Source organism: Ursus arctos, unplaced genomic scaffold (assembly GCF_023065955.2).
Source record: "Ursus arctos isolate Adak ecotype North America unplaced genomic scaffold, UrsArc2.0 scaffold_17, whole genome shotgun sequence".
Taxonomy (NCBI): Eukaryota; Metazoa; Chordata; class Mammalia; order Carnivora; family Ursidae; genus Ursus; species Ursus arctos.
This window is the reverse complement of record NW_026622841.1, coordinates 44,555,901-44,572,995: the sequence shown is the minus strand read 5'-3', so window position 1 is coordinate 44,572,995 and position 17,095 is coordinate 44,555,901. Positions and strand designations below refer to the sequence as shown.

The following is a 17,095-nucleotide window of genomic DNA, read 5'->3' as shown; positions in this document are numbered from 1 at the left end:
TTATAGGTTCAAATCTAGGCTGGGTCAGTAGCGACCACACGTCTGATAGCTGGCCATATGTTGGCTGTTTCACAGTTCACGTGAGATGAATTGATGGCCTCAGCTTGCCCACCAGGACACATCAGAACGGGTGCTGCCAGACATTGGCTGGCACTTGGCACAGAGGCCAAGACCCCAATTGGAAGCTTTCGCCCTACGAGGTCCCTTCTTAGAGAACGTGCACATGGGACAAGGGAAAAAGTGCAAGAGTTGCCTGGGAGAGAGAGCAAGAGTCATTGTCTTATCCTTCCATCTGCTTGATTACAAAGAAGATGCCTCTTTTCAGACCTAGGGAAGGAGTTGACTTCCTGGTTTGTCAGAAACTTTATCCAGCAGAGGCGAGCTGGCAATTGCCAGTGGTAAATGAGCAGGTGATGTTGTATGGAGGAACATTGCTCTTGTTCTCTTGACTAAAGAGAGGACCAGACTGGAGAACACTCAGGAAGGTGATAGGACAGGGAAGAATGGGCAGGAATCTCTAGAAAGGTAGACACCTCCATTTCTTCTTTGCATGTGTAATCAATCACGTGAGCCTCAGAGGTCTGAAGAAGCAAGCAGTAGGATGTCCCTTTGCTTCGCTTTTGCCTGACTGTCTCCCAGCTGGAATCACGCTCCCTGTAGCCAGTCCAGGTCTCCATCTGTGCTCTCGTTATGTCCCACGGGGTCAATGTCAAGGATGGGTATGACACGGACACCCCCACCCTCCACTAAGGGTACTCTTACTGCCATCTCTGGGTCTAGGCATTCCCAGACTGGTTTTGGCTCAGAAAACAGACCAAACAAGGGCAGTTGAGTGGTTGTTGTTGTTGTTTTCAGTCTGAAAGTAGTCATTTATTAAATGACAAAATTACAAAAAATAATACCTTAGGTATTATATAGGTACCTTAGTTCATCCTTCTAATAATCCTATTGATCTGGTCTTCCCTGTGGCCAGCATCTCCACCTTCTACAAAATGGGTGGCCATTTTCTTCATTCCCCCTCATGGAGAAGATCATTTGAAGGGCCATAAGAAGTTGTTTGCTTCGTTGGAACATTTTCCAACAGTACAGATCTCATGAATTAGATCCTCCAAGCAGATGATGTTTACAAAGATATTGAGCAAATCAATGTGTTCTCTGTCAGGGCAATTCACTTCTTGTTCATTTGCCGTAACCATGCTTATAGATCAATTCATTCACCAACTTCAGGTGTGGGTCACCCCCATGCTAAATATGGCTCCACAATCCTTAGCATGTTAGCTGAAGCCTTGTGGAGCTTAACAAAGGTGCCACTGAGGATCTGGCAAGGGTGAAGAAGCCACAACATCTTTTGAACCTTTGGGCTCACACCACTGCTACCTCCGATCCTGATGACAAACGCCAGTGTGGGTTCCGCAGGCACAGAGAAGTCGCCAGCTTCTCTTGCCGTCCTCACCATTTGCTACGCTTAGCTTTTCATAGATAAGCTTCCTCCCTGCCTTTCCTTTTTTTTTTTAAAGATTTATTTATTTATTTATTTATTTATTTATTTATTTGACAGAGAGAGAGAGAGAGACAGCCAGAGAGAGAGGGAACACAACTAGGGGGAGTGGGAGAGGAAGAAGCAGGCTCATAGCGGAGGAGCCTGATGTGGGGCTTGATCCCAGAACGCCGGGATCACACCCTGAGCCGAAGGCAGACGCTTAACGACTGAGCCACCCAGGCGCGCCCTCCCTACCTTTCGAAGCATCTTTTGGGCAAACATCTTCCTCAGATGCTTGATCTTCAACTCTGCGAAATTCCTTTGCTTTTTCTTAAAGGTTTCTGGCACAGCAGGAACCTTCTTTTTCTTCCCTTCTGCACCCTCCTTGGTTGCAGCCGGAAAAGAGGGAGGGCAGTTGAGTTTTAAGCTCCACTTTTTGTTTTCATTTACTGCATTATCCCTATTGCCAAAGTCCTTGCCTGAATCCAAGGGCAACTTATTAAGTATCAGGTCCTTTCCTGACTTTTGTCGGAACCATGGATCTTCAACACACTGTCAATAGAATCTAATATGGCGGGATATAAATATCAGGGGCCAGTGTGTGACTGAAGTTCAGGTGGTAGTAGTGAAGGACATGGACTGTTCTGTCCAGCAGTCTGCTGGTGGAAGAACAAGACAAAGTGATGGGGTAGGGAAGGAGTTTGCAGGGAGGTTTGTTAGAACAAGGGAGGAATCATGCATATATTTTCAGTTTGAGAGATGGTGAAGAGGGAGAATAAAAATGCATGAGACAAAGGGGGAATGAACCACAAGAGACTATGGACTCTGGGAAACAAACTGAGGGCGTCAGAGGGGAGGGGGTGGGGGATTGGGATAGGCTGGTGATGGGTAGTAAGGAGGGCACGTATTGCATGGTGCACTGGGTGTTATATGCAAGTAATGAATCATGGAAGTTTACATCAAAAACTAGGGATGTACTGTATGGTGACTAACATAATATAATAAAAAATTATTATAAAAAAATGCACGAGACAGAAGGGGAACTACTTTTTGGCCAAGCGCCAAAGGTGGGTAGAAAGGAAAGGAATCAACTGCAAAGGGAGAAGAGGAATTCCTGCAGATGAGGGCTGGGGGCAGAAAAGGGCACCATTGTGGATACACTTCAGATGTGGAGACGGTGGCCCTAGGCTCTTCATCGACGATGTGCTCTCTTTATGCGTTAGAAAACTCTTCCCTGAGAGGTGGCTGGGAACCTGAGGGATGTGGCCAAGATGTGGGGAAAGGGAAAGGAGGCCACAGGGGGACAGGAGTGGAGGGCTGCTGGCGGGGCTGGGCTCAGATGGATTCGCACCCTCTGTGTTTTAGTATCATTTCCAAAGCCGTGCACCGTGGCTTGGCTTTCAGTCATGCAGCGGGGACCCCTGCTCTATACTACAGGAGGTTTGACATGAAAATTGGAGAGAAAGCAGATTATAGAGAATTCCGCCCACTATATACATGGAATGGGGGGGGGGGGAGACCAAACGAGATTGTCAAAAAGTTTTCAAAGAACTTTCCAAAAAAACTTTTTCTCTGATTTAAGTCAAACAGCATGGAAAATAATAATATGGCGTTCAAGTTCCATTGTCTCTGTTGGGGGTGATGCTTGAAGAAAAAGAAAGTGTGTTCTGTTGTTAGTCATATTTTAATTGGTCACAATGTGAGGCAAAAGTTCAAAACTAAATGCTGGAAATATCTCCCCTCTGGAACATTCAATTAAAATCTGTGGGGGGAAAAGCTTCAAAATGACAGCCAGAGAATAACAACAACAACAGCAAAAGTCCCCGTTAACCTGGATTTGAGGGAGGCTGATGACTTGAAATGAGTCAAGTGTGTGTGTGTGTGTGTGTGTGTGTGTGTGTGTGTGTGTGTTGGGGGGTGTCGGTGGGGGGCTGCAGTGGTTATCTGGCCACTTCTAGCGAAGACTCAGCCTAGCCTGGGTGTTTAGCATTATGAGCCCTGCAAGTGTGTTTTGCTCTGAGTGAAAGTGTGATGTGGACAGAATTCATCTTCGTCATCTGAAGTTCTGTCTTTCCAGGCTCTTTCTTACCCTTCGAAGTTCCTGCTTCCAACCCTTGGGAATATCCGGTATCTTCTCCCATGCCTTCACTCAGACAGGATTTGAAATGCATTCACACTAAGGTAAAAATAACTGAAGATAGAAAAGATCAGTTACTTATCCCAGGAGTATTAGCACTTTAATAAGGTAGGTCTTAGGTAAAATAAATGTTACTGAACTCCGAAATAGCATCACACGGAGAGGAGCCTATTCTGCTTATTTATAAAAGGCATTTTGAGACCATCCCACACTCCCGCCAGCAAGAATCCTATGTGGGATAGCTCATAGGATTGCTTGAGTCCTAGAGGGAACTTAGACATTTTAACATACTGTATTGATTAAGATCATGTCAAAATCACCATCCTAAGAACTGGAGGTTATTATAGACAAAATGATCTATGAACTCTTGAGCATTTAACATTTCACTTGACAATTTCTTCTTGTCCTCAAAGGAGAAAATTCGTGCCTTACAGGAGGCGTTCAGGTGTGCATACATGTATGAGCATGTGCCCGTCTGGGCCCCACATCGCCGTGCGGCACACATTCACCCCGAAGTCCCAGCACTTGTGAACTCACTTGGTCCTCAAAGCCCCCCCCTGAAGAAGGTTCTATTATCTCCACATTACAAAAAAAAAAAAAAAAGAGCCCAGACATGGAGAACTTGAGTGAGTTGCCCTAATACATGCAGCGTGCCGGTGGTGGGGCTGGGATTTGAACCCCTGGATCCATCATAGGTATGGTATCTGGGCTCTCACCACTCTGCAAGCCGGCTTTGAAACACTTGAGATGAACTTCACAGAGGAGTTGTTTCGGAACAGGTGCTGCAGGATGAGATTTCCAGGTTGGAATGGGGAAGGTAGGGTCCGGTCAGTCTGCCGCGCACGGGACGTGGCGTGGTAGAGTTGGGGGGGGGGGCGTGCAGCAGCTCAGCAAGGTGGGCGGCATTGGCTGGACATGGAGGGAGATCATGCATCCCCATCAGCCCCTGGCAGTCTGGGTTTTCATCTGTTTCCCCAGCATAATTGCAAATGGCACTTGCTTTTCCTCTCAAGAGAATGTGGGTTTGGCTGGTGCTATGTGGTGCCCTCACCCGTGGGGGCCTGTTCCTGTAGAACCTTGAGTGGTCTGCTCCAGAGGTTGCGTTTTATTCTGTGGAGTGGAAAAACAGGTTTGAGGCCCAGGATTGCGTGGGGGAAAAGACAGGAGTGGCAGAATGGAGCCCTGTCCTTACGGTACTGAAGGATCTACTTTGTAGGAGTGTTGAGAAAATGAAATTGAGTGGGCTGAGAACAGCATGGTATGCATCAAATGCTCAGTACGTACTAGTCCTCTTAGCCCTCTCTTTCCCCCTCCTTTTTCTCTTTGTCCTCTTCCTCCCCTGCCTCCTCATTCCGGCCTCCTCCATTCCTCCTCCTCCTCCTTTTTCTTCTTCTCCTGGTCATTACTGGGAGCTACAACCTGCCCCACTTTCCCCTCTGCAAACCCTCTTCCCAATCTTCTCCTGCCTGGCCTCCCTCCTTCGTCAGTCAGCAGGATCTGTGGGCTTTCAGCTGGGCAGGTCCAGGGTACGGCTGAGAAATAGAATCTGACGAGCACCTTGAGGAAGTCGGGAGGTGGGGAGGTAACGTGAGGTATGAAGATTTCCCTAGACCCTGATTTTTGAATTTTAAGAGTTCAGCACGCTCAGGGAAGGCTGTTACATTGGCTGCTTATTCAACCTCATCCTGGCAGTAGGAGGAAAAAAAAAAAACCAACAACCACTGAAAGCCCACATTTTAATGCTCACAGCTGGGAATCTGGTCAAGGTCATGTTACCAAATAAACAGCACAAAGCCGGCCGTCTAATACTAATATGTAATAGACCGAGTATCACACATCAGCATCACACATCAAACACAGCCGGCTTTTGAAGCCGATATCAAATGATGTTTCCACTCTTGATTATGTTCCCTTTGTTCTAGGGCAGTAAAAAAAGAAATGAGTGAAGAGTCCCTGGTCACATTATTTGGGGAGTTGGTAACAGCAGGCCAAACGGTGAGTAAGGGAAGGGCTGGAAAAATGTTATTATGTATTAAGCACCATCCCTGCACCAGGGACGTGGTCTAACGTTACATTAGTGCTGCCAACAGGCTTGTGAGCAGGGATTCTTATGCCCATTTTACAGGTGAGGAAGCTGTGCCCAGAGATGACAAGAGTTGACAGTCATACCAACAGTGAGTACTAGAGCTGGGATCCAAATACAAACGCTTCATAAGAACAGCCCCGTGTGTTTTGCAAGGAATGATACTCTAGTGACATCAAAATATGCATCCAGAGATAATTTCATAGTTTCGCGTTCCTGACGTTGGAGCTGCTTATGGCTTATCTCCAATTGTTAGGAGGGACACAGGCACCATGAATGAAAAATGTTGAGAGTGGAGCCATGTAGCCAGGCATGTGTGGCTAAGGTGGAAAACCTGGCAGAAGTCGGATCCTAAGCACAGCGAATAAGTGAGTGATGAGAGTATAATGCAGACTGATAGGGACTATGGAGAAAAATAAAACAGAAAAGGGTTGGAGAGTTTGGGGAGAAGCTTGATTTTATTTGAAATTAATTAATAGTAGAAATATTAAGTGAATGTCCCGTGTCCCACAGGCTTTTTGCAGGCATGGAACCTCATAGACGCTGCAGAGTAAAGTGGGTTTGAATTCTGCTTCTACTGGCAAGCTGTCTGACCTTGGGCAATGTGTACAAGCCTTTGTTTCCTTGGCTCTTACAGGGAAAGAACAGTATCCAGCCCAAAGGGTTGTTGTTGGGGTTCGGTGAGTTACTGCACATCGGTCCTGAGAGTGCCGGGTGTATGCGGTCTACCTCCGTAGAGTGCATGCCCTCATTACCATTTTTACCATTCGGCTTGTCCAGCTTCCTGCAGCAACTTTAGTGGCCCACCCACAGCTCTGGTTGTTATTCTCTCATGGCTTTAGAAGCGGATGTCCTCTCGCCTTGTCATTTATCCACATTTGGAATTCAGTTGAACTTGACTTTGACTCAGAGTCTCCTCTTCCTATGGTTGGGTTGCTCCCGCACTGTGTGCCATGATTATTTCAAACCTTCTCTTCCAGCCATCATACCCCTCACTCTGCTCTTCGGGCACACATGCGCACATAGACACACGCTCCACGAACACGACGTACACGAAACATAACTATGCCTTCACTGCTGAGAAACCATAAGGAATCAGAAAGGAGCTCCCTCAAGTTCTTGCCAGTAGATCTATAACCCCCCCTGAGTCTGTCCATCTCCCTTCTTTGCTCCCTGTGAAGTCAAGGGAAGTGTGCCTCCTGCTGAGGACCTTCCCCCACTGCACTCAGAGTCCCATCTCCTCTTACTTCTGACAAACCTTATACTACCACTTCTCTTATTTTCTTTCCAAGATTATTCCTACATACAAGTTCAAATTTAAACATCTCCACCATTCATCTTTGTCTTCTTGTTTTCCAATAAACATCTCAGCATCCATGTTGATGCTTGACCTCTCCAATCTCACTCCCATCTCAACACTTGACCCAACTGCCCTCCCAAAGTCACCAGTGACTTGCATTTTGCTAATTTCAATGTATACCGTTTGGTAGCAACCAACCTACTTGACCACCCTTTCCTTCCAGAAAAATATGTTTTCCTTCATGCTGATTTCCTGATCTTCTTCTCTTTCTCTGGTTGCTTCTCAGTCCCCTTTGCCAGTGAGTCTTCTCCCTCAGGAAATTTTAAAGTTTTTTAAATCTGCCCACTTTTCTCTGCTTCTGCAACTACTACCCCAGTCCAAAGCATTGATTTCTCCACCTTAACTGTTCAATAGGCTTTTGAATATTCTTGGCAGGACCTCTCTTGAGATGCCTGCACTGCAGTGACCACCTTCATACCTGAACTCCTTTACTGGCCTCCCTGTTTGCCTAGAATAAAATACTGTCATAGTAGTGATCCTTATCATGGCCCAGAAACCTCCGCATGTTCTCCATGGCCTCCCTCTCCAGTTTGTCTTATACTCCTCTGTCCCTGACTTTCTGCTACTGATACATTGGTTTTCTCTTTGTCCCTCAAGTAATCATGGTTTTTGTTTGTTAGTTTGTTTCCAGCATCAAGACCTTTGGGTGAGCTCATCCCTTGGTCTGAAAGCTCCTGCCCCATTCTTTGCTGAATTCCTGCTTATCCCTAAGAAAGTTTCCCGGAATGTCAGAGAACTACATCAAGTCTTTCTGTTACAGACTCTCCTGGTACTTGTACTTCTCCTTCATAATAGTTATTATAATAGACTGTTAGTGTTGTTTGGGGTCTAACCTCTATCTCTGCTGCTCGTTTGTAAGTCCATGAAGACATAGTCAAGTGTCTCTATTTCACCATGGTGCTCCCAGCATCTAGAACAGTACGTGGACCATGTGGAATAAATGAACGAGAGGAAAAACCAACTTCAGTTTTCAAAACCATTATTCCCAAGATAGACCTGCAAAGCTGTTGTACATAATATCCTTTTACTTCTAGGGGTTAAACTCACAGCTCCTGCCTTCCCTAACCCCTTCATCATCTCAACTCCCTTTTCCCATTGAGTTCAGGACTCTATCTGGATATCTACCATCACTACCACTTCTTTAAGCCCTGTTTTGATTATTTCTTTCCTAAAACCTCTCTGATTCTCATCTTCTCTATTTCAGCTATTGGTGTCACCATTTCCTTCACTTCTTTCAAGTCAAAATGAGGAAGCTTAAAAAAAGAGCATTTAGAATTCTTCTTTTTAAAAAAGATTTTATTTATTTATTTTGAGGGAGAGAGAGAAAGAGAGAGTGCATGAGAGAGTGGAGGGAGGGACAGAGGCAGGGGGGAGAGAGAATCTCAAGCAGACTCCCACTGAGGGCAGAGCCCAACAGGGGGCCCATGCTCATGACCCTGAGATCATGACCTGAGCCAAAATCAAGAGCTGGACGCTCAACAGACTGAGCCATGTAGGCCACCCCCAGAGTTCTTTTCTTTTAATTATGATAAAAGTGTATGTTCACAGTAGAAATTTGAAAAATATATTTATAGGAAAAACAAGAAAATAAAAATCAACTGTTTGTCTAGCCAGCAAATTGTAACTATTTTGGTGTATACTATTTCCAGCTTTTTCTATGCATACGCATACATTATTTTTGAAGTGTGGCTGGGTTCTGCCTTCTTTTTAAAATTAACATTTTTATTATGGGAATTTTCAAAACAGAACTATACAATTAATACTTATTAACATTTTGTCATTTTTGTTTTATCTAATTGTCTTTCTTTTTGAGTAAAGCAAATTCCCTATAACACTTCTGCATGTATCTCTAGTATTAAAAGTTTTTTAAAACCATAACTAAACGATCATTATCATACCTGACAAAATTAACAATAAATTCTCAATTTCATCTAATTAGACCATGTTTAGTTTTCTCTGATTGTCTCAAAAATATCTTTGTATGGTTAGCTTGAATTAGAATCCAAAATCTACATATTATTTATATACACAGATTTTAAAAATTGGGGACATATTATGCAAGCTGCGTGTAGTCTGCTTTTTAAACTTAAGGATATGTTATGCACAAGGATATGTTTTTCCCAGGTATTAATGATTTTTCTTTACCGATTTTAATGTCTATATAATATTCCATACTTTTTATACACAATATCTTATTGTTGGACGTTTAGATTATTTTCAATTATATCATCTATGAGTAAGTCTTTGATGTATATACATGACACATGACTGAAAAGAAATAGAGAAAACCTAGGCTCAAGGTATATAAAAATATTCATAATATTTTTGATATTGCCAAATTGTTCTCCAGAAAGGATATACCATTTACCGTCCCATAAACAGTATATTCCTTGCAGATACTGGTATTATAGTTGAATGATTAGCATTATTTTTACCCAAATAAATAGGCAAAAATAATATTTTGGGTTTTTTTTTTTAATTTTGCATACCTTAGTGTGGTGAAATATGGCTTCACACATTCAATAGACTTTCAGATTTCTGTGGAAATGTTCCTATTTATATTCTTTGTCCATTTTTCTAATTTGTTCTATTTTACTACTGATTTGTGAGGCTTTCTTTTCCTTTTTATTTTCTTTGGCAAATTTTACCAAGGTTATGCTATGAATGTTGCAAGTATTGTGTTTTTGGAGTTTGTCGTGTGCCCTTTTAGACTTATGTTTTATTTTACCCTGTCATACATATCCTTAACCAATCCTAATTTATAATTTCTCAATGTGTCAATTCCTCTTTCAACTCACAACTCTGTGACTCTGACCGAACTTATCAACAGCTCTTCCCTCGGACTGATTTTCAAAAAAATCTCCATTCTCTTTTCTAGTTCATTGTGAAGGCTGCTGCCTAATGAATATTTCTATAGCCACTTCTCCATCCATGACTTGACAAATGGCTTTTTGTTGCATAGCAGATGAAACCTAAATTCCTCAGCCCAGTATTTAGTAATTTCCACAGTTTAACTTAGACTCCTTTTCTAAACTTATTTCCAATTCATTTTGCACAGGAGCCATCCATGGCAGCCTGAAAGATGTCCTCACTCTTCGCATCAGACAACTCGTCTACCATGTTCTTGCTCACCCTCCTTTCAAAGCTCGCTGCGGTCCAAACCTCTCCATCTTCAAGGTCCATCCTCCAGTCCGATATACTCTGTGAAGTTTCTGCTGGGGAGTTGCCTCAGCCCAGAGATCTCTTCTTCCTCCCTTCGTAAATACTTACCATTAGCTCCATGTTTTTTTAGAATCTTCTAGTTGCTCAACTATTTAATTTTGGTTTCCTAAAAAAAAAAAAAAAAGTGTGATTCCTTCTATGAGAGCAGGTGCTGTGTCATCTTGTTTTGATCCTTCTGTGGTTCATGGGCACGACCCAGGTCTGGACACCAAATTCATGATGACTTGACTCTACATGCGAGAATGGCATTCCTTACCTGCCAAGGGCAGAACAGGGACTTTGAAATCATTTTCCCTTGTAGTGATAAAAATAGTCACAGAACATGTATGATCTTTAACCTCACCTTCCTTTTGACTCGTTTCACACATGTAAACCACGAGTGATTGAAGTACATCTTCATTCAGTGAGAGTGGAATAGAATTTTCATTTGTACTCAAAGCTAACAGACTCACTGAAAGCAATTTAGTGATCTCAGTGGATGGACCTGTTGTATGGAAAGGCAACCAACCGATGGGGAGTATCCCTATCTTAGACAGGGGAGGGGAAAATATGAAATTCAATCTGTTGCTTTAAAAAGCTGAACGATAAACTCAAGATGACGTTCACAGAAGCTGTATTTCCATTGTTAGGGGAAAAAAAAAACAAGACAGATGAACTCAACCCTCATGTTAAACACACAGGTAAAAAAGAGAATCCATTTGTTTATGCTCACATCGGAGGAGAACATTGAAAGTCAAGGGTGTATGTCCAGTGGTTTTGCAAAGAGGTGCCTCCTGGGGACCGTGACAATCAATGTTGCCCATAGAAAGTCACTGTCTTTGCTACAGTGAAGGACAAATCGTCTCCCACTGGTCTGCTTTTCAAGATTCCATGATGAACTCTACTCCTGGAAATGTCTGAATCAAAACATTTTATTTTGTATCTTAACTCTAAGTACAGCCTTCTAAAAGTATGAGATAATCGCCCTGGCTCTATGGCGGGTTTTCCAAGAAATTATTTGGATGACTTATTTTATCAGAGTGCGTGTTGTTTTGTTTACTGATGTATCCTCATACTTTAATAAGTGCCTGGCGGAGAGTAGGTGCCCTATAAATATTTTTTGAGTTTAACTGAGTTGTACATATGTATGTTAATGGGAAGAAAGAAAAAGAAAAAGCACGTGCTTACTCCCTGTGCTATAATGTTCCAAGTAATAACCTACTGATAATAATGGTAGTTTTCCACTCACAAAGTTCTTTCACCACCCATCCGCTCATTCAGTGGATATTTATTGGGCTTTGATTATGTATCAGGCACTGTCTGCATGTGTTTACAATCTAGGAAAAATAGGCAAATAAACAGACCAATACAAAACATATGTCAGATACAGTGGTAATCAAAGGGGGCTTAAGAAGGACAGGCACGCCAGTCACGGAGGCTTGGGGATGGTCTCCCCCAGGAGGTGGTGCAAGCTGAGACTGGGGGAGAAGCCCTACTCAAGGGACTGGGGCAGAGGGAAAAGGAAAGAGATAGGCCTGCTCCAGGGCCTGTCTATAAAATCCTCAACCTGCTCTTCCTCAAGCATCTGCCCCCAACGGCTTCCCATTGGTGGTGAGATGGGGCTGGTCCGCCATGGGATAAGTGGTTCCCAGATAAGCAGTTGACACCCTTGCTGATGTGGTGCTCCCATCCCTGGGCAGGGGAGGCTTTGAGGGAGCACCTGATGAGTGTCTTTCCTTGTGTAACTAGTCTGTCACCACCTCCCCATCGGGGGCTTGCTGAAAGCCCAGTCCAACAGCTATGGCCCTCAGGACTCTGCTGCGTGCTGGTAAGCATGCTTCTGTCCCTGCCCCAGCACCACAGGGTCACCCTGCTGCTGTCACTTCTTCAAATATATCATTTGCTCCCTGCCCCAGTCTCCTAAGTGCAAGCAGGCCAGTGTCACTAGGGTGACTCCCATCCTTTACTCTATTTCTGGAAGGATGGACTTCTTTCCTGGGCTCCCCTCCTCTGGGGGACCAGTTGAAGCTCTCTGGTTCCCTCTTGTCTCAGCTTGCATCTAGAGGACCAGCTCTACAAGTACTGTATGTGGGCCCTGATTCACTGCCTGTGGAATCAAGAATGTATTACAATGAAGGCCATTATTGAGTGAGTACTGACTATGTACCAGGGATTTTGCAATCATGATCTCTAGTGATATGAACAACCCTGCAAAGCAATTACCAGTATTAGGTGAGAAAACTGAGACCTAAAGCAGTTTAATAATGTGCCCAGGGTCATTTTAAGGTCTAGACTTAGGATTCAAATTCTGGTGCATCTCTCTTCAAAGCTATGGTCTTTCTAGAATGTCATGTGACTACCCACCCACCCCATCATACTCCTAATGCCTTATTTCCCAGGCAATCCTCCAATGGAAACTTTCACTTTCTATACCATCCGTCTTCCTGTAGTGGCAGGAAGGAGGTTTCTGTCTCCAGATTGTCTGATACAGACCCTGACGCACAGTGCCTACCCCTCCGGGACACTGGGGCGCACTCTCTCATGGTCAGCCTCTCCTCCCTCCGCTTAACTCTTAGAAACAGTGGCAGATTATAGCTTTGTAATGCCTTTAAACTCTTGGGTTTATTATTAAATGGTTGTGATACACTAGGTACTAGGAATGCAAAGAGATGCACTTCACCCTCAAATCCAGTCAGAGAGCCAGATTCAAGGTCAAATAATGGCAATATAATATCAAAAATGCAACAGTTGGATTATGTATAAGGGACAGTGGTAAGAGAGAGGTAAAACCAACTCTGCTTCGGGAGTCCGGGAGAATTCACTAGGAAGATGATGCTTAGGTGGACCATGAGGTATGAGTAGGAGTTTGGTGGGCACCTAAGGGAGGGACAGGACATCGGAGACAGAGGGAGTTAGAGTCGCTCTTGGGGTCCTATCCTGGCTTAGCCAACATCACTGGCACATGCAGGGAAAAGACACTTGGCCCCTCTAGGTCTCAGTCTCCCCTTTACAGGGAAGACATGTTGTGAAAGCTACCCATAGACCTTCGATAAATAAGATCCTTTCTGGAGGAAAGAGTGGTGCTACAGCAGAAAAACCTGGGAGAGTGTCCTTGCTTCCTCAGATGAGCAAGCATGAAACTCCTTGTCTCTGCAGTGGGCAGGGCATTCGCCCTTTCACGCCTCCGGGAGTCCGTTCAGTAGATGAACTGTGTGCGTGTTGGTGGGATTGAGTCACAGCTGACTGTTGCCATCGGTTCTGCGCTTGTCCCAGGGACACAGGGGCACCCAGGCCACCCAGCAGCCAGCTAGGAGAAAAAGGGAAAGTAGTCTTTCCCTCTCTTCCTCTGTTACAGGGATTCTGTGAATGCTGAATGTGGGAAATGTAGCCAGGCAAAAGGCAGCAAAAGGTAATGTTTTTAAATAACATTTCTGTATCTAATTACAAAAGTAACACATATCCATTGTAGGAAAGGTTGAAAAGTAGCAGGGAAGAAAAGAGTACTTCTCAGTTCTTTACTACTACTACTATGTCACTATTCCGTCCTTCATGCCTGTGTCTTAGAAAACTAGACAGAGAGTAACAGTGTGCTCCCCATACTCTTTGAGCCTATCTTTTTCACTGACTAGTGTGATGAAACATATCCTTAGCGCTCATCTGGTGTATTATTTTTAATGGCTTCATAATATTCTGTATATTAAATGGCTTCTTCATGATTTATTTAAGCAGCCTGCTATCACTGAGCATGGAGATTATTTCTGAATTTTTCCCAACCATAAACAACACTGTGATGGACATCTTGTGGCTAAGTCTTTGTGCACATGAATGATTACTCTGGTCCTGTCTTCTGTGAGGTGGTGTGGACAGCAGCTTTGTTTAAGGAGTTGCCTCCTCAGTTGCCTGGCCAAGCCGAGATCTCGTGGTGGGATGGTACCATCAGAGGAAGAGAGGGTCCTCGGCAATTGTTCATGCCACCAGGCTTCTGCTCAGTGCTTTGGAAAACTAGAAAGAGACCCCACCCAGGCTGCATCTTTGGTCTAAAATCTACTGCGGGTAGATTCTGGAATTGGCTCTTGAGGGACAGAGCAAAGCACAGTCCTCGGGATGTGAACACTAGGTAGAGAAAGGGCCTCGAACGTGCCGTGTGGAGATGGATTCTCAGCACGCCAGCTCGGCTAGGTGACCTCCTAGGTCCTTTTCATCTGGAATTCCGGTGATGAGTGCAGCCGGTTTTAGAGCGTGACCAGACTCAGAACACAAACATTTAACAATGAAAGCAGCCTCTGTGGAGTCACAGGCACGTCCTCCTTCTCTACAGCCTGAAACCCACCTCTGTTCTCCCTGAGGTTTGGGGTGGGCTGCCTCCCGTCCTTGGTCTCCTTGGCTGTGGGAAGCTCCGTCTTCCCACAGTAACTGCAGAAGCACATGCTAGAGCCTGCTCAGCCCAAGGGATAGAGCTTCCTCCTGGAGTCCTTCTTCCAGATCGCAAACGAGGGCATGACGCCTCACCCGGCCACCACCACCCTTTATTAACTGGTGTCCCATATAACCAGGGCACTTGGGACGGGTTCCCAGTCTTCCTGCTTCTCTTTGGAGGTTTGATAATGGGGTCCTCAGGTTTTTGGGGGGGGTTTGTTTGTTTTCACTTGGAATATAAACATTTGGCCCTGCAGGCACACAAATGAGGGTTGATACAGGCCTGGCCTGCATTTGGCCAACCCTCATTCAATGCACATTCGTTATTAGAATGGGCTACATTCACCTGCCTATCACTAAAATCTTTGAAGGCAAGAATCTTTATCTAACTTGTTTACAGCTATATCCTCAGGCATGTAGTATGCCCTCAATAAATATTTATTCATTGAATGAACAAAGTACCCACGATGGCAAGGTACTGTGCTAAATGCCAGGGAAGCAACATGGTACCATGGAAAGGCCATTGGATTTGCACTCATACAGTTCTGGGTTCCAATCTACCGTCTGGCCTCCATTTCCTCTTCTGAAAAATGGGACTCACGATGCCCACCTCTTGTGGAGGTTGCAGTGATTAAATCAGTCTGTCAAATGCCTAGCCAGGCACCAAGACACAGCAGGTCCTGAGCGAGTCCTTATCACGCTTCTTCTTCTGTGCGTTCTGGACGGTGCATCTCCCCGAGGACTGAGGCAGGCTGGGAAGATGCTGGAGAAGGGAGGGCTGGCTGCTTTCTGTTCTGCTGTCGCTCCCTTGTACCTGGTGGAGGAAACTGGCGATGCCTACACCAAGTCATCAATCTCCTTTCCGGCCCCACACCTGGAACTGGGAACTGGAAAGCATCCACTCCAGCAGCAGCTGGTTCCTCTCACAGCTACAGCCCAGACACACAGAGAATTTCGAAAAGAGAGGAGAAGGAGATTTTTGTCCCTCTCCACGAAAAAAAGAGTGAAGCCTCACTTTTATTACGTACGTTGGCTCATTGGCTTGGCAACTGACGTCGTCCTTTTATAGCGTTGCTTTGCATAAGACTGCATGATTCCAACTTATGGTACACCAGAGCTGGGTTATATTTAAAAGTCAAAGATGGAAGATGTCCATTGTCCACAGCAGAGAAGAAGGAGAAGCAACGGCATGAATCATGATTCTTTGTACACTTACATTCCCCAAACTAATTGCTTATATGCTTAAATAAAAGGCTCCATGTTGAGTACCAGTCATTAGCAAATGCAAGCTGATTACATTTCAGAAGAATGTCTGAACTTCCCAAGCCTTACATTTCACACCAGAAACTGAAGCTGAAATATTTTCATGTGGTAACACTTTTGATAGAGGCAAAATAATTTAAACAAATAATTAGCCTTGAGAATAAAAGTGTACACAAAAGCACAATTAATGAATTTACTAATTGTTCTTCCCTGCTGTGGACATTGCTCAAAGTTGAATTTTAAGCTATTATATAAATATAAACGACTGTACCAAGCCACAAAACCGGATGACTCACCATTAGTCATTAATGTTGCCTTAAAAACAAACTGGAGCTCTCAGAGAGAAAATGCGTTCACCTAGGCCGACATTATTTTGAAAATAAAGCAAGTCTTTGATGATAAACTGTTCTTTGAGTCTTTGGGAAACACACACACACACACACACACACACACACACACACACACAGGAGATTTGTGGGTTTTAATGCCCTATATAAATATCAGACAGGCAACATTTACCTTATTCGAAATTCTCCATTAGCTGAACAGGAATGAATTTAGTCCGTCCTGCCACGTGGTCAAATGAGTCCGCGGTCCTTCCCTATCACACTCCTTCCCGAAATGGAATCAATGTGAGCTAAGGTGCCTTTTGTGCTTGATATCCTCCATATGTGATTGGAGGGAGCTTCATCCTCCTCCCCATCTTTCTGCTTTTCAAATTCACCTTGTCCTCTTCGTTTAATTCCCAGAGAAATAGTGTTTTCTAGATTTGCCTAGAAGGCTGCAAGCTCTAGAAATTGTAAAACAGAAACTGTTGTCATGTTTTTCCAGCCTGGGAACGAAAGTGGGAGAAAGGAACAGAGGGATATGCGCGAGTGAGGTACACTCTTGGCAGAACTGGTGTCGTTTCCTTAACCAGGACAACAAGAAATATCTTTGTATCCCTTAGGTAGTTGTTTTTAAATATGGTTCCAAAGATTGTTGTTTCTAATTTTTACATTTTATGTTAAATAACAGGACAGCACTCACCCATAAACAAGGCGCTTTAAAATAAACTTACGTGTATAAAGAATTGATCATTTATATCTCCGACTTTGGAGTCTTAAGGGACTGCATATGGCTTGACATCAGTTCATAAAGTGGAACATTCAGACA

General features: G+C 44.2%; 1 pseudogene; it reads right to left on the bottom strand.

Annotated features, from left to right (window-relative positions):
- Window positions 1-923: 923 nt before the first annotated feature.
- LOC113253133 (60S ribosomal protein L7-like) lies at window positions 924-14,688 on the bottom strand (annotated as a pseudogene).
- Window positions 14,689-17,095: the final 2,407 nt, after the last annotated feature.